General features: G+C 44.7%; 1 protein-coding gene across 2 annotated transcripts in view; it reads left to right on the forward strand.

The window, feature by feature from the left end:
* Window positions 1-438: 438 nt before the first annotated feature.
* Window positions 439-22,237, forward strand: part of SNAP25 (synaptosome associated protein 25) — an 82,467-nt gene continuing 60,668 nt past the window's right edge. For both annotated transcript variants that reach the window (XM_065920860.1, XM_065920861.1), the window contains exon 1: window positions 439-558. The gene's annotated coding sequence lies outside the window, so the exon portion shown is untranslated. The remainder of the gene's footprint in view (window positions 559-22,237) is intronic.

Genomic DNA, 22,237 nt, shown 5'->3' on the forward strand with positions numbered 1-22,237 from the left:
TCTGCCTTCCCCTTCCGTTTCATGACTCAACCAAAGACTCAGCTCAGCAGGGGAAAATTTTTGTATACATATAATCGCATATATTCCATGTATATAACACATATACATACAGACACACACCTATACAAACAAAACAATATCAGAAGACCAGTCGCGAGATAAATGAATTTGCCCGTTCCCGGGTGTTAAAGTGGAATCATAAGAATAGTCCCGTTCGGGTGTCTATAAAAGACTAAAATACAAAGCTTTGCAGTAAAGCGAGCTGGGAGCTGAGTCAAGCGCTCAGTACCTCGCGGCTCCGCCCCTCCCACCTCCGCCCGCGTCCTCCCCCCGCCCTCCCCGCAACACACTTCCTCCCCGCCCCTCCAGGAGACAGCTATTAAAAGCTGCTGACGTCAAAAGGGACGGCCATCTTTGATGAGGGCAGAGCTCACGTTGCATTGAAGACAAAACCTCGGGGAGGTCAGGCGCTGTCTTTCCTTCCCTCCCTGCTCCGCGGCTCCTCCACACTTGGAACCTGCAGGGGCCGGGCGAACACCACCCTCTGGAGAAGGCAAGGTAAGGAGACCCCCTCCCCAGGTCGTGGTTCTGGCACTGGCTGGCTGCACACCCAGAAGGGACCACAGCTGGGCAGAGCAAGTGAGCGTGGGCAAATACAAGAATTCGTGCACCCAGGGTGCGGTATTCCGTGTGTGCGCGTCCGGCTGGACTCCCGCCTAGGGCTTTATAAAGTATTTTCGAGGTGAGCTGCTTGGGGAAGGGGTGAATGGGGATAGTGCAGATGGAGCGATGGGGTGGAAGCGCAAGAATACGTACGGAATAACTTACTCTTTTGAAACAGTAGTGGGACCCTCTGTCTCTTCCATTTTGCGATGCAGTTTTCAGAGATGTTTAGGCTGCTGTTTGCTTTTTGTTTGTTTGTTTTTTCCTTCTGTAGATCAATAAGATCTGTAGACCTTATTATCCTGACTGCTGTCGTTAGGGTGCTATTATCCAGGGAAGAATTAGGTAGAAGGCAGGGTGTGGGCGCTGGGAGGCGAAAGAAAGGGGAGTTCCCGCCCCGGGCAAGCTGAGCTGCAGCCGCCACAGCAGCCTCCATGCCCCACAGACTTGATTTATGCCGCCTGCTCCACGTCAACAGCAGGCTGGCGGAAGGCGGGCGGGTAGTGCTGGGTGGGAGGGCTCTGCGGAAGACTGGCGGGGGCGGGGGCTCGGGCTCGCCTCCGGGACTGCGGCGGCCGGCGCTCAGCACCCTGGACAGCAACAGCAGGGGCCTGCGCTGGCGCCCGCGACCTTTCAGCACCGCGGATAGCGGTCCGGCCCCAGCGCCGCATCTACCTGGGGCAGAGACGCCTGGCCTGGGCTAGAGGTTTCAGCGCTGCAGGCCAAACCGCCTCTCTGAGACTCCGGTCTCTCGGATATCCCTAATAGAGCAGGCATAGTAAGTTAAAAGGAAAAAATAAATCCTGCCTACCGGACCCCTCTGCGGGCAATTACCAGTTCCCATCCTTAGCTCCTGCATAGCTTCAGAAAAGTCCATTTGTGAACATTTTCTGTGTTACCCTCTCCCACTCCTTACCCCCGCCTTTTTAAGGTAGAAAACAAACACATTTTTTAAGATCTGTACTTATCTTCCAGTATGAAATCATGGGTTTTATTTACTTATTTATTACACAGACTAGATCTGTCTACAGATCCTAGGTGGTCATGGTTAGGGTATATATGAAGATGCCAACACGATCTGTTTATAGGAGTGTTATATATTTTGACATGTATCTATTTGATTAAAAAAACATGGGGGTAGTTGAACTGAGCAGAATCAACTTCAATAGTGAATCCCTCTTCCTCTCCTTCATCTTTGTAATTAAGCATGAACACAAGCACATACCCATAAAAATACATCTCTAAGAAATATTATGGGTCTTGTAGGGTATAGATTTGACCTCTTTGGCCGTGGTTTCAGAATGAGAGGAAGTGTTTCCTATGGACATTGGTTATCTCAGGATAATTTCCTGATTTTGACAACATTAAGACTGGTTTTCCTCAGAAGAATCCAACTGCGTCCTTCAGTGTGATGCAGATGGAAGGACCGTGGTGTTAGACTGAAACTGGACTCTGACCTAAAGATCTACTGCGGTTTCCTTTACAGCACTGCGGGATTTTGCTGAGGCAGTGATAAGTACTTTAACTATTTTCTATTCTGACATTTTGAGCCTCTGAGTGAACAAAAATTGTTACAGGGATACTTCCAGCCATTTGGTATAGACAAAAATCAATATAAAACGACCAGGAGCAAAACTGTGCTCACTAAGTAGTTGTTAAATAAGAGTAACATTATCATATGTAAGAATGTAGATACCATACATTAAATAAATGTTAGCATGATCCCTTGAAAAGCCTTAAAATAAGATCTTATATTGGAGCTAATTAGTCATTAAGTCCAATCATTTATATGGTAGAGGTGCTCAAATGCCCTATCCACATAGAGAAAGTACTTTCATTCCTGGCTATTTATTTCCTACTGTTTTACATTTTTTTATGAATAACTATGTGGTTCTATGTAAGTATATATTCAACTGCTGTTGGATACAAATGTAAAATTATTATTTAAGTGTATGTAACTGCATAGATGAATTTTATAACTCTGCAGTCTACAGATGAAATAAACAACTGTGTTTTAGTGATGGGGGGAGGGGAGACAAGATGGCTAGGAATCTTTAAAAATGCTTTGACTTCATGCTGCATGTCCAGACAGCTCTCTGCGTCGTTGCGACAAATGAAAAAGCTCAACACTTCTGGAATTACGTGCTTGGTCATTAGTAATTACTGCTGGGTTTGTTTGCTAGTGGAAGACTGGGACGGTGGGGCAGAGGTAGAGGACTGCAGTGAAGCTGGCAAAGGGCACAGATCTGGGAGGAAGTGTTGATGTGCACAATTATGGAGCTAATGGCTTACTGAGAAGTTAAACAGAAACGTAATTGAAACATGAATTTTAACATTTACATTATTGACAGGCTTCAGGGGAAAAAAATCAAGATATTTCCTGTCTTAAGTTTTAAATTTAAAAAACCCAGGGCAATACAGTGAGAAGAGGCAGAAGCAGATGGATATAAAGACTTGCCAGGAAATATTAACACAGACCTTTCAATGGTACCTGCCTGTTTTCTTGCTGGAATTTTCTGCTTTACCACCTTGGCATTCAGAACATGAAGCAATTTGTAATCTTATTAACCTCTCCATGGTAAAATCTCCCAAGAATTCACTATTTTATTTTCACTTTGTTAAACATGCATGACCACACATGCACAAACACAGCACAAACTGCCCCTGAATTAGATTATATACAGACACTTCTAAAGTCTTAAGTATTGACCATCAGCCAGAAGACTGAGGTGTCTGCCAGTAGCACCTCTTCTTGTAGCAGGCAGCCCTTCAGCAGATCATGTAGGTGTTGATGATTAGGAGAAATGAGAGAGAAGTTGAGAAAGAAGACATGAAGGATTAAAACTAGATGAATCTGCTTTTTATATGATGCACTATGAATAAACTATTTTTCTCACATCATGGAACTAATTTACAGCTCTAAAAGGGAAGAAAATTGGTGTTTTCAGCCTCAGTGCTAGGTACATTTCTGCAATGTCATCCCTTGTCAGCAGAGACAAACCTGATTGAAAGATATTGATCAATCAGTGAGCACCAGATACATAAATGAACCCCACTGAAGATATGAAATCTCATGCTTATATGGTTTTTGATCTCAATAAGCTTAACATCTTGTACTCTTAATGAAAACAATAAACAACAAACATTTGTAAATACCAGAAAGAAAAAAATAAAACAGTAGAAGGAAAATCATGAGGGAGTATATAATTATTTGCTAAGTCAATGTGACCAAAAGTAAGGAATGAAAATTCTTAAGACAATATTTCAGTGGACTAGAAAGGTCTGAGAGAAGAAACAGAACCTGAGCTGGCTTTTGGAGGTTGGAGAGAGGTGGGGGGAAGTCTGCCAAGTAAAAGTTACAGCATAGGTAGAACTACAAGTTAAACAAGCTCAAGTTATGGTCAGCAAACCCTAAAAATGCCCATCTATTTGGGTGGAGTGGGAAGCTTGTAAAGGGGAATATGCTAGAACAGTGAGTTAGAGCCATCTGTGAAAGGCCTTGAATGCTACTGAGGAGTTAATGCTTTATCCTTTGAAGATGATTTCTGAGCAGAAGCTGATGTACCAAGTAGCCATGTCTTTTTTTAGCACTTTGCAATTGCTGTTGACTGAATGGAATTAAATTTGCATTCTCTCAGAAATAGACAGTAGCAAAGTGTCATCATAAAGGATGATAAATTTAAAAAATAATAACCAGTCCTCATTTAGTCATCTGTTAAGATCACCCTGCATGGAGGGAATGCAGACTCAGATATAGAGAATGGGCTTGCAGGAGAAGGGGAGAGAGGGACAAATGGAGAGAGGAGCATCAACATATACACACTACCGTGTGTAAAATGGATAGCCGGGAAGTGGTTGTGTAACGCGGGGAGCCGCCTGGTGCTCTGTGATGGCCTGGAGTTGGTGGGATGGCGGGAGGGGAGGGAGGATCAAGAGGAAGGGGAAATATGTGTAATGATGGCTGATTTGCACTGTTGTACAGCAGAAATCAACATAATATTGTAAAGCAGTTTTCCTCCAATAAAAAAATAAAGGAAACCAGATATCTCAAAAAATAATAAATTTTAAGAAAGATCATCCTACAGTATAGGCATGGGCTTCTAAATCCTATCCAGAAGTTAACTATAGGTTTCAAATTTTAATTACTTACTGGAACAAATTATTCAAGATGAGTGTCTACCAAGATGGTTGAGAATCGGGTCAGAAATCTGGGGATGAGAGGTATCCAGAAGGTACACTTGAATAATAAATGTGTGGAACAGTCTTATGGACTCTCTGAGTATTCTGCATTGTCAAATACACTAACTGGATAGATGGGGAAAGAGGCCAGGTTTTCTATTCATGTTTCAGGCAGCATGATACATAGAACCAGTTCTCAGTGGCTAAAACTGGAGAAAAAAGAAAGGAAGGAATAAAAGATGCTAAGATAAAAGTTTGGAAAACTGAGGTAAGGTGGGCAGTGTATCATATTTCTTTCCCTTCCATCCTAGCATCCTAGCTGAATTTTGCTGATTACTCTCACTCCAGGGCTGGCTTGAGGTCTGAGCTATACCCATTTTGTTTTTAATCTTGTGCTTGCTATTCTCACAGCAGAGCTTCACAATTCAAAATTCTGAAGGAACTGCTGAACCCAAAATAGTCCCTGGCTTCATGTGGAGGAATAAATGGCAGTTGCAGACATAGATCTTGTTGCTATTTCAATTCTCGCTGTGAAGTGTCAAGGGACTATCCTCATCTGTTCTTCACCAAAACACTGGCAGGAGAAACATCCTTAGGATAACATGTTGATTTCCAAGTTGACTCCCTGGGGCCAAATTGCAGATAGTGACGTTTGATGCTTTAGAAGGTCAGACTGATGGTTATTAAACTGAGTGCGGAGGGCCTTCCAAGTTATTAAGTAAAAGGGAGGAGATAGGACAGAGCACTGGGGAAGCAGAACATGGTGAGTGGAGAGTTTTTTATAAAGTAATCTTACAAGACGAAAGACGCTTCAGAGAAATTTCCAGAGAATGCTGTCTGCACTTTGAACTCTCCAGAGTTACTGTCATTGCTGTAATGATAATAGCTACTTGTTTCTACATAATTTTCTTCACAAGGATCTCAAAGCACTTCACCCAATATAAAACTCCAAGCAGTTTCTAATGTCTAAATAAATGATGCAAACCATAGTCAGTTCATATATGATATTAAATAACATTTAGTAAGCCATAAATCTGAGAGTAGAGATATCCAACGCTGTGATTAACCAGAATGGGTCTGTGAGGGAGAAGAGTGAACCTCTGATTCTAAAAGCTTTTACCTGTGCTAGCTGACTGAATCCTCATCACAAGTCCTGTAATCAGGGTGCCTCTATTGTTTCCGTTTTACAGAAGAGGAAACTGAGGCAAAGAAAGGCTGAATGACTTGCCTAACATGACAGAGCAGAGCCAGGGTTTAAATGCAGTCCGTGTGATTTCAGTCTAAGCTATACACTCTGCGACCTCTTGCATCATCTCCATTTTTCATGTTGACCAAATAGGGCACAGAATACACACGATTTTTTGTTTGTTTGCAGTATCTTTCCCCTTTCAGATTGATGGCAGAGCATGATGGCGAGGATGCTTGCTGATCAGGAGCCAGGAGACCTGGATTTAGCCCCAAAGCAATTGCTTTTTATTTTCTTTAAATAAATCATTCAACCACTACTGAATGGTGGAACTAAGTTCCACTTGGAACTCAGTTTCTTCATCTGCTGAATGACAGAATTGAATGAATGTTTTCCATATCCTTACCATATTAATGAAGTTAATGAAATCAGTGGTGAGAAGTCCAGGTGGTGAGTCTGAGATGGTTTACCTGGTGGCCTCAGAGGTTACTGCTTCATACTGCTGCAGTAACTGACCTGACTGCCTCTCTCAGTGTAAGATTAATTATATCCACCGCCCCTCTGCTCCTCAGTGTTTCTCTCTCTTTTTTTCCCCTCAATAATTTCTTTGACAGCATCTTTCTGAGGACTTTCTGGTCAGACTTAAGAAATCCTGACTTTTTTCTCAAAGCCCTAATCTGAGTCATCTCTGCTTTGGGGGATCTCCCCTCCTTCTCAATCAGATTTATTGCTGTCTGGCACAGACTGTTTTCTTCAACCAGCCTAAACCTTTTATAATTCTTCTTTCAACCCAATTAACTGTTTTTAAAGTTTTCTTTCTTCCCTTTTGATCATGTCTTCTGTCTGATTTAAAGCAATTTATTAGCTGTTATATCCTCATTCTTCTTTCTCTCTTACCTCTTAGAAAAGGGAAGACAGAAGCTTTTTATAGAGTCTGTGAGATCATAAGTACTTAAAAAGCAACATTTTCATATGAACTGAATTACATGATTTAAGTAGCTAGCTCAAAAACTAATAAAATTTGGAGGATGGGGAGAAGGTAGTGAAATAACATTACAAAAATGTTTCAAGGATGAGGGACTAGGAGAGAAGGAAGCTTTAAAGGCTATGAGATGTAAAGTTCAGAGGTTACAGCTGGTGGTACAATATATGTTAATTAAATTCATAGTCACGTATGGATTAAATTCACAAGTTCCAGAAAGCCTTGTTCCCCTTGTTGCTATAACCTCATTCTTACTGCAGACTTCAGCATCTTTCCTTCAAAGTAAAGCATGATATTACAAGAGGAGATGCTAACTGATTTTCTTACTACTGACTCACAGAGGTTAGTTTCAGCAGCGATTCAGTAATGAGAAGAACAAATCTGTATCCCCAAAAAGAGATGGGGAAAAATCCTATTTAAGTGTTAGTGCTTCCTTTTAAATGCTTAACAACCATTCTGGAGGAACTCAAAGTGAATTAACAATGCTCAGACTGGATTGGTGCTGAATGACAGCTGCGCTAGGTTTATGAATTACTTTCTGTGGTTTTGAAAAATAAATTTGATCCTCTTAGTTAGTAAAGGAAGCTGAAGTATAATCCCTGTGAAGGGAAAATTAAAACAACCTACTTATCTTTTATTCTATTGTTGGGTTTTTGTTACTGATTTTATTTGGTTCCTGTTACTGAAAGGGGCTTCCCTGGAGGCTCAGATGGTAAAAACCTGCCTGCAATGTGGGAGACCCAGGTTTGATCCCTAGGTTGGGAAGATCCCCTGGAGAAGGGAATGGCCACCCACTCCAGTATTGTTGCCTGGAGAATTCCATGGACAGAGGAGTCTGGTGGGCTAGCAAGAGTCAGACACAACTGAGCAACTGTTGTATTATATTACCCAGAGATGGCTAATTCTCATATCTAAATTTGAGACTGCACTTTCTGTTCGCTTGCCTCATTTTCCAAAATGGTCCATTTCATACTTGAAGAAAAGGTTATTTTCCTTCTGGAATGGTTCTAGATTCAACAAAATGCCTATCTTGTCCCAGTTTCCCCATCATTTTCTATATCCAAATGACCCTAATTATAGATTTTTAACTTGGGAGATGATTTTTTATGCCTACAGGCTTGAGTGAGTGGTTTCTGTCCTGTACTGATAACATGTAAGAAAACAAAAGCCTCTTAGCTGCCCCCCGAGACCAGAGTTTCCCTGTGCTCCTGCCTCATCTCTATTCTAGAGAAGTCTCTCAGTGCAGCTTAGAGAGTCCTGCAAGTTGAGCAGAATTCCCTTTCCATGGAGAACCTCAAGCCAAATTGCTGGTCTCTTTTATTCATGTTCTGTACAGTTTCAAAGAATAGTGACTGACAAATTGTGAAGCAGTATATTTCTTAAATTTTGCTGAGGTTGGTCTGACAGCTAGTTAGAGGCAAATCACACTGCAGCATAAACAGAAAGCAGAGGGAAATAAATGCCAGTGAGTCTGCTGGGAAGAACACTGGCAAAAGTTTTCAATATGCAATAGTGAATTTTTTCATTTTCAAAGGAAAGTAAGTCCATTATAACTTCATTATAATACTAGAAAGCAATATAGTGTTCCTGATTTATGCTTGAGAAGTTGCTGAATATATGAACTTTTTCCAATTTCAGAGTGACTATCCCTGTATTCCTCAAACATAAATCAGTTGTCATTATAACACTCTTCACTAAATAATTCAACAAATATTATTGAACATCTGTCATGTCCCAGGAAAACAGTACTGGTTAGTGAAGATAGAGCAGTGAATAAAACATATATGATTCTGCCTTCAGTGTATTTTTGCTGGGCATCCCTTCTTGATGTATTTTTCTTTTAGAAGACACATTTCACATAGACTCCGTTTTAGACTCAAGGACATTAACCCAACTTAGAAAAGCACTTGGCTCTGTCCAAAATATGCACCTGATTGAAAGTTTCTACACAGCAATCAGTGTCCGTGGAAAGGTTATCATAAGCAGAATGTAAATTAAGTACCATCCTCAGGCATCTAGGAACTTAGTAAATATCTAAGATATGCCTGTGTGCAAATGTGTCTCTGTTTGTGTGGCATCAAATTAAGATATCACTAAATTTCCTTTATATTCCTATTATATTACAGTACCCCAATCTCCCCCTATATAGACCATTCCCCACCACTCATGGGGAGAATAGGTCAGGCTTCAAGAAACATAGTATTTCCTAGGCCAGAAAACCTAGTCCCAACTATAAAATTCATGGCACAATGCCAGAAAAGAGTGACTGAGAAAAACAACGTCTTTAAGGTGACAGTACCTCCCAAGCCAATCCATTCCCCTCCTCTGAAAACCCCCTGTCATTAGACAAGTTTCAGAGATTCAGGAACAAACAGAAGAATGTAGTGATCTCCCAGCTCTTGCTTTTCAGAATCTACGTCTCCTTACCAATAAGCAATGCTCCCATCTTCCTTATAAGATTCATCACATTGCTTTCTAATTCTGTGCTTGTGCATTTCTCTACCTTAACGGACTATAAAGGTCTTTGGGAGCAAGGGCAGTGTCTTCACCATCTTTGAATCCTCAGTACTTGTAACAGCTCCTGTCACACACCAGGTATACAGGAAAAGGATGAGTGAATGAGGATGCCAGCTACCCCTTTGCAGAGAACACTACCGCTGTAAGTAATTCTTCTTTTATTGATCAGATATTATGATCAGAACAACTTGGAGATGCAGATTCACCCTAAATGTTGAATAAAATTATGTCCTAGAGAATTACGTTTGTTCATCCCAACTAGCTGCCAAAGTTTGGCAAATAATTAATTTTTCTGACCTGCGGTTTTATCACCTGTGAGTCAAGGGTTAAAATGCTAATGAAGAGTCAGAAGAGTTTCAAGAAAAACATTACTGAAAACAGGTTTATATTCAGATATGAAGAATCACTGAAGAACATGAAGAATATTGCCTATGAGTGATTTAGGCCAATTTCACATATATAGCCAAGCTGTTTAACATATATGAGCTGTTAAAATTCTTTACTTTTCATTAGGATAGAAAGGATATTTTTGCTGCCTCTCTCTGCATGTTTACTGAGACATATAGTCAGTGGAGACAGATTGGTGGCTTCAGCCCACTCTTGCTTTTGAGGCCACGTATTTGCTCGCTCCTGTGATAGAGTGGTGGCCTGGTGTATACGAACTGTCCATGTTGAGTTAACTTCCGAGAAAATGTCTTCCAAACAATAATTTCTAACTTGTCCTTTCAAATATCCAGTGTCCTCTTGCCTAGGAGAGAAAAATAAACTGAGACATGATGTGGTAAATTACTCCCATTTATCATTAAGAAAGGACTTCCCTGATGGCTCAGTGGCAAACAATCCACCTGCCAGTGCGGGACTCAGGTTTGATCTCTAAGTGGGGAAGGTCCCCTGGAGAAGGAAATGGCAGCACACTCCAGTATTCTTGCCTGGAGAATCCCATGGACTGAGAAACCTGTCAGGCTACAGTCCATGGGGTTGCAAGACGGTGGACACGACTTAGCAACTAAGCAGCAACAATCATTAAGAAAAAGCCATTACCAACCGAGCACTGAGTTTTGCATCCCCCTACCCCGCCCAGGCTTCCCCGGTGGCTCAGAGGTTAAAGCGTCTGCCTCCAATGCAGGAGACCCGGGTTGGATCCCTGGGCTGGGAAGATCCCCTGGAGAAGGAAATGGTAACCCACTCCAGTATTCTTGCCTGGAGGATCCCATGGATGGAGGAGCCTGGTAGGCTACAGTCCACAGGGTCGCAAAGAATCAGACACGACTGAGCAACTTGACATTCTTTCTTACCCCGGCCCTGCCAGTCCTTCTCTTGAAACAAGTCTAAAAGCACTGGTCAGTTACTCTGGGCCCTACTTTCTCCAGCCGAGAGTGAAGGTACCACTTACTGACCACAAGAAAAAAGTAACTGCCTTGTTGAATGCCCACAGTACACTGTACTAGGCCTTGGCATACGTTATCTCATTTAATTTCCATGGCAACCTTAAAAGCCTTTGGAATTTTTGTCTCTCTGATTGCAAAGCCCATGTTTTTCCCTACCACCTCATGAATTTTTCTCATGAGTCACACACAATACATTGAGATCTTCTTTTAGAAAATGTGCTCTGATGTACAGAACATGAGGCAGCAAAACCCAAGGAATTCTGTCCTCTGGACGAAAAAGTTCAGGTGGGATATGGTGATGCACAGTACCTGGAGAAACTCAACAAGCGCTGAATCAAGTGTCAGAGGGCTGCATGCCTAGCCCATCTCTGCCACTTCAGTTATATCACTCTGACCAACTTACCCAGCTTGGACGGAGCCTCAGTTTTCACATCTGTATGAAGAAAGCGGTGGCTGCCATGCATGCGTCTTGTGATGCTATGTGACGCTGAGCTTGTGAAGCATTGTTCCCTCCCCCAGGGAAAGAAGGAACTGCCGTCATCGTGTTCCACTCTCCGCCATTTGCGGCGCCAGATGTGCAGTGTTCTTTCCTGCAGGCCACATAAAGGCCGTGTGCTTCTGTTCTTCTTTGTAGTGCTGGTGTTGCTTACAGAAACAACAGCTCACACCACCACATTATTCTTTTAGCTTCAGCAGCTTGCACGGTAAAATGGGAAAACATGCCAACAGTCTTTGGTTTTCCTATTTGTGGAAGGAATTTTCAAATGCTTTTGAATAGCACCTCTGCTTTGGGAATGGCTTTGTGAGTCTCAGGATAGCTTTTGGAAATGAAGAAACTTGGGCTATGCTTTATCAAAGCACTGGTCCCCTCTTGCTTAAGGCCTTGGGTGTTAAGACCCTTGAGGAGTTAGAAAGAGATGATATGTAAGATTCCCTGCTCTGCTTTAGCTTAAGAAAAAAAAATTGCTGTAAGTTAGTGAACTGTTGCTGAAGCTACGTCTGTTGACTTCATGTTGTATTGAGTGTTAATGTTTTTTGTTGGGGACCATTGGGCTCCTTATTAAATATTGTATGTGAGCATGTGTATTTTTGTATGTGCACATAATATATAGGCAGAGAGGTTCAAACACAGACTCTCTTGCAGCCAGCTCCAGATACAAGATTTCTACATGTGTCACCTCATCAAAACCTTTTTTACCTTTATTCATGAAAACCAATAAATATAAAATCAAATATATAATAGAACTGCAAAATGTATGCTCCAACCTACATTCACAGAATGATTTCCCTCCAAAGTTGGAAAATGCTCCCAAGGCAATTCTCTATGCAGCTGCGACCTCACATTTTGGGGGAATTCTTGCAAACTGAGACCCACGAAAGGAGGAAGGGCTTCAGAGATAAATGTAGTCAGGCACAGCAAGAGTACCTTGGGTCCTGCCTTCCCCCTCATCCCTCCCAAGATGCAGAGCGTGCCTCAGAAGTTTTGGAGCTTGGAGGAGCACAAAATGTAACCTCTCTATGGATAAGAAAATGAAAAGCCAAATGGAGAACTGAGCTCTACTTGCTCACTGCCTGTTTCCCATCTTACAAAGCATGTAAGTTGGGTGTTGGAAGAGCACATAAAGGAAGACGTGGAGGGAATGTGGTGGAAACTATCTTCCCGAAGAGTGAAGGTTCCCATTTTAAGGGACAAGGGAGGAATTAACGCGTCTGAGAGGCAGAGAATGCATCCTCCTTCCACATAGCTAATAAGAGAGGAAACGAGTTTTCAGATCCCGAGCGCAATACTGCTGACCCTCCACAGTCAATGGCTCTTTACTCTGGGACATTGGCTCTCAAACTGTCATCTCTGCACCAGCAACATCAGCGTCCCCCGAGTTTGTTAGAAATGCAGTTCTCAGGCCCCATCCCATCCCACTAAGTCTGAAACTTTAGGGATGGGGCAAGAGTCTTCTTGTTTCTTCACCTTCAGGTGATTCTGATACATGCTGCAGTTTGAGAACCAATAGCCTTTAGTAGGTCCTTCAAGTTTTCACACTGATCTTGAACTGGGTCTGATGAGGATGAGGCATTTCCCCTGTTCTCTGCCACACAAAAGCTGTGACTAGGTATTTAGAGAGAGAAGTCCTGTCCTGGGCCCCTGGTTAGAAGTCTCCACTCACTCTTCTGACCTAGTTAGTAATATATGGATGCTATTGCCCATCAGAATGAGTTTGCAGGATGAGAAAGACCAATGTCGACAGAATGAAGACAGGGGTCGTAGGTGGGGAATGTAGGGCTCTTTTGTTACCTTTTTCCCCCTGCAACAATCTCTGGCTCTCAGATTCTCCCTCCCCAAACTTAGAGAAATTTAACATCTCGCCAAATGACAGAGTAGCCCCTTCTTTTTCTTTCCTACTAGCCCCTGGAACTAGTAGTTCCAGCCTGCAGCCTCTGAAGGATACCAGAGAGGAAACAGTACCCACTGTGCAAAGAATAAAGCACTCTCCATGCCTTTGCTTTGGGCGCCTCAATAAACTGCTGCAGGTGCAAGAAGGGGACCTGACCTTTCCCACTCATCCTGCAATGTTTTGTTTTCTGCTCTGGATCAGAGCACCAACTGTCCTTAGGAAAAGTATCCTGACGGCTCACATTAGAGTCTGTGTGATTTCTTTCCTCAGCTCACATAGAACCATAGGTTTGAGCTAGGGCAGAACGTACAAATGGCATTTAAAAAAGTGACAAATGACCAGGCCCAGAGCTAAATTATTTACCAAGTCACAGGGTGAGCATTAAGCAGGACCCCTGACACAGTTCAGTGCTCCTCTCCTGCCCTGTTCTTCCTTGCCACTCCTGCCTCAGCTCTTTCAAATTCCTCTCCACTCAGGAGACGTCTCAGTCTGCTCTTCCCCTCAGAGATCTCAGACTTCAAATGGTGACCCAACATTTATAAAAGCATTTGAGGAACACTTGGATTCTGAGCTGCCAGGTAGAGCATCCTAAAATGATTCTATATTGTTTGTGTCTATTTGGGTTTTGCACATGACAGAAAAGCCCAAATATAAGTTATTTAGGCAAAAATGGAGATGAATGGTTGCTCAAAGAATCTGAGTAAATGTTGAACAGTCAAACCATGAGAAGGACAGAGAGGTTGCTGGAATTCCGGAACAACGCAAACCTAGTGTTTAAGCACCTCCAAGGCTCCCCTGCTGCCTCTTGTCTGTGCTTCCTTCTGTACACTGACTGCACTTTCTCTCCTTAAAAAGTCAGGTCCTCCCTCCGTATAGCAGACACATGGGCGACTAGTTTGTGCTCCCTGCACATCCACTATTGAAAACAGACTGCCTTCTATTGTCTATACCCCATGTTAAAAGGTCTCAGAGCAGCTCTGGCTGGTGCAGCTTGGGCCAGGTGCCCAGCTTGTATCAATTGATGGTGGGTGTGAACATGATGCAAGATTATGTTTTATGTGCTGGAACCACACAATTCATTTGAGGGGAGAACCAGGCTCAGGGTTGGTATGATAAGCCACAGTGTGTCCTATGTGCACAGACTTAATTTTTACCAGGTCACTTACCAAACCTGGAGAATCCCAGGGACAGAGAAGCCTAGCAAGCTGCAGTCCATGGGGTCGCAAGAGTCGTACACAACTTAGTGGCTGAACCAAACCAAACCAAGATCAATATTTAAAGACTATTTTTTTTTTTTACAAATTGCTTCCCATGATATGACCTAATTTTTTAACTTCATGACTGCTTTCGAAAGGAAAGTGATTTATTTAAAAAGTAACCATTTTGTGGCTATGCAAACTGAGGCATCAGAAATTTGACTGCCCTGGGAAACATCAGCTACCTACTTAAGTTGATGACAGTGCCAGCTCAAGGAAAAGGACTGATCAGATGGCTGGTTTTGCTTTTAATCCATGGTTAACAAGCTAATGACCTCTAGGCTTAATACTGTCCACAGACTTGCTTTATTGGGCCAGTGCTGAGTTTGCAAACACTTTAAATCTGAGTGCCTTAACACAGAGTATTTCTGTTTGAATTTGCCACAGAGCCTAGCACTAAATGTCTTTATAAACCTGCTTCAATTTCACACATCTATTTTCTTCCCCGCCCGTAAGGGCATTTGCGTTTGTTTCTACTACCTAAAAGTTGTGGTTTTCTTGGTGGTTCTATGATCCTGTCGGAATCAGACACAGCTAGAAGCTTCCTGGGTTATCTTTTCCTAGTCTTCATAAGTGATGTCAGTATTTGGAGACTAGATTGCTTGTATTAAATAGGCCAACCAAGTTTTTTTGTTTTTGATTTTTAATCTGAATAGAGTTAGCTTTTTTTTTTTTTTCCCACTGACCCTCCTGGAAATCTAAGGAAGTCTTTGGATCCCTTTGCAGGGTGACATATTTTAATGTATAAAATGAAATACTTAGGATTTCATAGGAAATCAACTAAAGTATAGCTATCAAAATATTTTTTTTTTTAGAACACATATTGTGTTATTTCATTTATATGAAAGTCTACAAAATGCAAACTATAGTGTCAGAAAGCAAATCATGTGTTCCTATGATGGGGTGTTTAAATGTAAATGGATTACAGATACTTACAGGATACACAGGAAAATGATGGGAATATTTATTATGATCAGGAGTGTATATATATGCCCAAACTAGTGAAGTTTGGTATACTTCAATTATACCACAATAAAGGTGAATTATCAATTCACTGTATATGTGTGGGTCTAGAAGTGTCACTCCTAAAGGTTTTATCCAAGAGATAATATGAAATGAAATGAACCATATATCCACATAATAGATTTGGGAAAAAAAAATGTTCATAGCAAGCTTATCCATTTGAGTTAAAAGCTAGAAAGAAGCAAATGTCCACCAACTGGAGAATGTGATATATCTGGGACTAGAAAATAATGAGTTACTGATTCACATGATAAGACAAATAATTCTCCAACACATTATGTTAAGCAAAAGTATCCAGATATATCTTTGGTGGTGGTGATTTAGTCACCAAGTTGTGTCTGTCTCTTGCGACCCCATGGACTGTAGCCTTCCAGGCTTCTCTGTCTATGGGATTTCCCAGGCAAGAATACTGGAGTGGGTTGCCATCTCCTTCTCCAAGTATCAAAATATTTAAATTGTGGGATAGCAATATATAATCTTTTAAGTATTAAGTAACAATGTTTGGTCCAAAAACTACCAAAATTTCAAAGTGGTACTGAGAATAAACTATTCTGAGATATTTTCAACAGCTTTAAAGTAATATGAAAACATCCTAAGATTTCTTCTGGTGGCTCATCAGGGTTTGATGGGGTGGGAGGAGGCTGATGGAGGGAGCAAGGGGGGTCTACATGCCATCTAGGCACCCGTGACAGCCGGGAGACTCTGAAGCAGTTAGTCTTTGTTATGAAACAATTTACCTTAAGACTTAGTAGTTTGAAACAGCAATCATTTCTGATTGCTTATGGGTCTGTGGGTGACCTGAGTGGTTTCTTTTTCAGCTAGTAGATTGGCTGGAGTCCTGTTGGTCCATGATGCCTTCACTTCTGTGAATGGTGGTGGGTCCTGGCTCTTGGCTGGGGCAATAGGAGTGACTGGACCACATATCATCCAAAACCAGCATGAGGGGGCAGGCCGCCATGTTTTGCATTTCTCAGGTTCATTGAGGCCACACTCACTATCATCCCATTGGCCAAAGTAAGTCACGTGGCCAAATATACAGTGAGTGGGGGAGGGCCCGCCCAAGATTGTAGATACAAAAGAGGAATTATTTCAGCCATTTTTATAAAACTGTCAACCACAGCCCCCACCAATCTTGGGAGCATAAGTCACAGAAACCCCTCCATCGCCGCAGGCTGGGCTCTAGGCTCTGCCCGTCCATCTAGGGGCTTCTCCTCATTTCTTCAAAGCAGGGAACTTGGGAATGCCTGATGATGACCCTGCCACCCTGTAGGCCTCAGTCCCTTCCTCAGCCAGAGTCGGAGCCCTCGATCTAAGCTTCGATATCCTTGGGTCAAGAAGGCACCTGTAACCTTTTACTGCATCCCTCCAAGGTGGCCAAGAAGTCACAGACCCAGATGTCTAGTCAATTCAGGAGGCAAAGGGAAAATTTTCTGCTCTGAACATTGAGAATGAGTAAGCATTTCTGTGGCCCAACTGGAGAAAAACATCAGTTTCTTACTGTTTTGTGATGATGTTCCTTTATCTGAAATTTCACTCGGGCTTGTCTCAGTGAATTTGTATTTGAAGTTTTTTCTTTGTCCTTGCAGAAGTCTCCTCTATATGAGAAAACTCTGCTTTGTCCTCTAATTGCAAAAGCTCCCCATAACGGTAGAAGCAACCCTCAGCCAACCCACTATCCAATGAGGGCTTTGGAAATGGGAACCCGAGGGAGGAGGCAGTGGAAAAAACCCTGAAGGCTTTTCAGCGGTGCTGCTGCGTCACGGAAAACAAGCCAGATACCTGCATCGGGACCTCGCAGCAGCCCCACCAGAAACTTCATCTTAGCTCTTCTGCAGATTAGCAGGCTCACCCCACTTTCTGGTCAGGCACTTGCCAAGAGTATTCTGAAACCTGGCTGTTCATTTTCTGAAACCACTTCAGATGGCAGACGGCAGGCTCCTAAGGATAAGACCCCAGGCAGAAGAGCTGTCCACTTGTTCAGTCTTGCAGCAGCTTTAGTTTACTGAACCCCCAAAGTGAAAAAAAAGAAAGAAAAAGGAAAATGCACAGGCTTCTAAATGTTTTCATTGGAATGTTCTGTTTTAATTGAAATGCTTTCTTAGGTAGTGTCCTCCTAGAAGCAGAGCCCGAGAGAAGGATGTAGTTCTCTATTTGGGAGGTGATCCTAGGAAGCAGGGTGGTGTGCAGGGAGGCTAGCTCAAATGGGAAGGAAGCCAATACAAGGGGCATCAGAGAGCAGAGTACCACCTGCAAAGGTTCAGTCCTGGCAGAACCTCTCTCAGAGGGAGCGTACAATATGCCTGAATTGCCCCATCTGAAGGGCATGGAAACTGGGGGTATTTATGTACCAACTCCCATCCTTAAGTGGCTAAGTGACACTTGCACCACAGCCCTGCAAGATGCCAAGCTTACTCCTGAGAATGCAGAAATCCCCTAAGGCACATCAGTGCTTGTCATAGAGGCTCTTAGAATATAAGGGAGAGGAGAGTACCAAGGTGATGTAGGCAGAGCATCAAGAATGACTGCTACAATTCTGCAAACTGTCATCCCCAGACACCCCAAGCATCACAGCTGTCTCCAGCTTTGGCACATAGATATTACAACCCTTCATTTATTCAACATGTATTCACTGCATTCCAACCGGGTACCATTATTTAGCATCTCTGTGCTAGTCACTAAACTTTTTGCATACATCATCTCATTTGATTCCCATGATAAGCTACAAGGTATTATTAGTCTCATTTAGCAGTTGAGAAAACTGAGGTTCAGTAAGTAATTTAAGGTAAGTAAATTACCTTAGTCTCTTGGCTTGACAGTGGCAGAGCTAACATTCTCATCCAGGTAACCCCTCTCTCAGGGCAGTGGGCTGTGCCTCTCATCTCCCAGGCCCGCCTACCCTGGGCCCTGTGACCACTCTCTCTAAGCTCATTACATCTTTGAATCCCTGGGTCCTTAAACCTTCTCCAGCCCACACCCACCCGTGATCTGTGCTCCCCACCCAGCATCTGTTAGGCTCTTTGTCTGGTCCTGCTGCTTCCATTTTCCTGCTGAAGGAGTCAAAGGACCATCTCTCTGTGGCATCTTGTGATCTTAAGACTGATTGCACCCATGGGCCCCAAGCAGATAGAATCAAACGGTTTGTTTTTAAGCGTCAAACGAAAATGTAAGTCCCACTTTATCGTTGTTAACATTTGAAAAATAAAATGGCATGGGGTAAGGACCAAGAGAGGGAATAACTCATTCCAGCCTGCCAGCCGGGGAGTGGGAGGGAGGTGGCAGCTCTCGCAGTCCCAGGAAGGATGCTGCAGCAATCGGCACAGAACGTCAGCCTCCAGGTGGCAAAAAAAAATAGGAAGGGGAGCATGTGGGGTGCATAATGATGGTGCACAACTCCATTTTAGAACCCGCATATCTGACTTCATGGGGGCCTTACTGTCATTTTGAAACATTATTGATAGCGCATCAGTGCTGCTCTGAGGCCAGTATTGGTGAATGGCTAAAACTCTCCACCCCTCACCGGACAAAAACAAGATAAAGTTGGACCTGAAAGAACCCAAACTGGGGGGAGGGAGGGTCTCTGATGGAAAAATGCCCTGGTAGAGATCAATGAATGTAAATTTCATGCCATGGGTTCACGGAACCCATTTAAATGACATACTCTAAAGTGCTTTAATGGAGATATGGAGATGAAAGCTAGGGCACCTTGGGTCATTCAGGCCTAGTTTGAATCCCATCTAGTTGCTTCTGAACCACTCAACGTGGTGCCCCCAAGGGTGGGGTTCCATCGTAGAATCATGGAATGTTGAGCTGGAGAAAATGTTGAGAAGCCTTTGATTCAATCCCCTCACTCACAAGTAAGGACACTTTGGGACTTTTGTTACGAGTAGAGCCTCCATGCTACACTGCAGTACCCGTGAGCCCTCCCTAAGTAGAGGTGTTGGGGGAGATGAGGGAGCAGAAGCCCTCTGGTCTGGGGGAGGCAGCCTGCAAACCCACAACAGCCTCTCTGAAACCCAGCTGTAGTCCTTATCTATTGCTGTGTAACGTTATTACCGCAAACTTAGTGGCATAGAATGTCTCACAGGTCCCTTGGGTCCTGGTAGGTCTGGGCGCTGGGTGGCATAGAGCATCTAATGGTTCCATGGGTCCTGGGTCTGGGCGCTGGGTGGCATAGAGCATCTCATGGTCCCGTGGGTCCTGGGTCTGGGCTCTGGGTGGCATAGAGCATCTCACGGTTCCATGGGTCCTGGGTCTGGGCGCTGGGTGGCATAGAGCATCTCATGGTCCCGTGGGTCCTGGGTCTGGGCGCTGGGTGGCATAGAGCATCTCATGGTTCCATGGGTCCTGGGTCTGGGCGCTGGGTGGCATAGAGCATCTCATGGTCCCGTGGGTCCTGGGTCTGGGCCCTGGGTGGCATAGAGCATCTCACGGTCCTGTGGGTCCTGGGTCTGGGCGCTGGGTGGCATAGAGTATCTCATGGTCCCGTGGATCCTGGGTCTGGACGCTGGGTAGCTGGGCTCTCTGCCTGGGGCCTCACTGGCTGCTGTCCAGGGTCAACTGGCTGCACCCTCCTGAGAGCCTCTTCCAGGCATGTTTGGGTGGTTGGCAGGATTCAGTTCCTTGGGCTGAAGGACTGAGGCCCCGTTCCCTGGCTGGCCGGCCACCAGGAGCCATTTTCAGTTCCTTGCAAGCCCCCTCACAGGCCCTTTCAGAAAGCTGCAGTTTACTTCTTCAAGGCCAGTGGGAGAATTTCTTCAGGAAGGGCCAACCAACTCCCTGGGTTAAGGACTTTCACCTGATTAGGTCAGGCCCACCCCCAGGTGATCTCAAAATCGACTAATTAAGGACCTTAATTACCTCTGCGGAATCCCTTTACCTTTTCCTTTGACATAACCTAATCACCGGGTTATGTGTTATCCTATCACATTCACAAATGCCCACACTCAGTGCCCAATGGGAGGTGATTACACACAGCTTATGGTGGAATCTTCTGCACTGTCTTTTTTTTCCCCCCTGAGGTGGACCATTTTTAAAGTTTTTAATGAATTTGTTACAATAATCACTTCTGTTTTATGTTTTGGCTTTTTGGCAATAAGGCATGTGGACCCTGCATTGTAAAGTGAAGTCTTGGAATGTGCCACCAGGGAAGTGTTGTCTTAGAATCCTGCCCCCACACTGCGGAAAGGCCAGCTCCATCACCTGCAGCTCTTCAGCTGTCCACAGGCTCCTCTCCTGAGGACACCCAGACCCACGTCCATCAGCAGCCTCCCAAACAACCCTTTCTCAGCAGCTCGCTCTCGCTCTGAACTGGGTAATTTGGTTCTTTGCAGCCTGCCTGCCAGCCTGAGTTGGGGCCCGCATGCGTTTTTCTGACCTTGATTGCCTCAGTCCAGAGTCGTTGTTCCAAAAGAGGCAAGGCCTGCGGAGCCCTGGAAGAGCAGGCGGGGGGCTCCGGAGGAATGCCTTTCCGTGTTCGCCATTAGCAGCCCTGGGGACTGATGCAAAGGCTTCAGTCACAGCGTGGAGCCAGCAGTCACGGCAGGCGCTGAGGTCCCTGGCGCGAGCTGTGGAGACGCCTCTGCGAAGCAGCTGTTGTGGGTGGGGAGGACGCCCCGCGGCCTCGCTAAGCCTCCGTGAAGCTGAGCAAGAGATCTAGGGCTGCTCACCCTGCTCGAGAGGGGTGGGCTGTGTGGGCTGTGGGCCCTCGATACGTGAGTCCCACCAAAGCTGGGGCGCCCCGAGCCTGGAAGAGCAGTGAGGACGTGGCCAGAGAGATGGGGACTGGAACAGACCTCGAGCGGGCAGTCTGGCAGAGGAGTGCCATCGCCGCGCAAGGGTGGCCTCTTTTTCTGTGATTTACAGGCTGTGTGGTAACGCCTCCTGGGCCTCAGAGGTCGTCGGTGGGCTTAGATCCCCTCGACGCGATGTTGGAGCACCAAGCTCCGTGGACTCAGCTTCCCTCCGTCCGCGCACTTCTGAGCATATTAGGTGCCTAGCGCTCCTCTAGGCGAACAGGGCGAAGGATCAGGCAAGATAGGCAGGGGCGGATAACGTTTTAGCAGGAAGAGGCAGGCATTCAACAAGCAGGCAGATCAAAAACGGCATCCGATGGCACAGGGGCTAAGCAGGAGATTCAGAGAGCGTGGAAATGAGAGAGGGGTCAGCGCGGGCCTCTCTGAGGGTGGATGGCAGTCCGGCCCCAGAGGCAGAGGCACCAGCCCTGGTGGGGGGGTGTTTCAGGGTGGTGGTTCAAAGCCCTGAGGCAGGAGCCAGGGGCCGTGTTTTCAGCAGCAAGGGGTCAAAGCTGTTGGAGAAGAAAGGGCTGTGGGGTGAGGCCGGGGGTTGGGAAGTGCCAGGTCAGCCAGGGCTGCAGAGCCTTGAGGAGGGTCCGGCTTTTGGTGGAAGAGCACTGGAAGCCTCTGGAGGGTTCCACAGAGGGGCTTTATCTTTTTCCATCATCAGTCTGGATTGAGGTGAAACAAGAGTGGAAATAGTGAGCCCAGTAGGAGACAACTGCGTCTCCTGAGTGTGGCTGTGGATGCAGAAATTGAGATCCAGTGAGAGCTGTACTAGGGGTTCCCAGGGAGACGGACCGTGGCTGGTGAGCATCATCGGGGTGGGAGGACCCTAACTGCTGTCCCCCAGCCACCACT

Source organism: Muntiacus reevesi, chromosome 2 (assembly GCF_963930625.1).
Source record: "Muntiacus reevesi chromosome 2, mMunRee1.1, whole genome shotgun sequence".
Classification (NCBI taxonomy): Eukaryota; Metazoa; Chordata; class Mammalia; order Artiodactyla; family Cervidae; genus Muntiacus; species Muntiacus reevesi.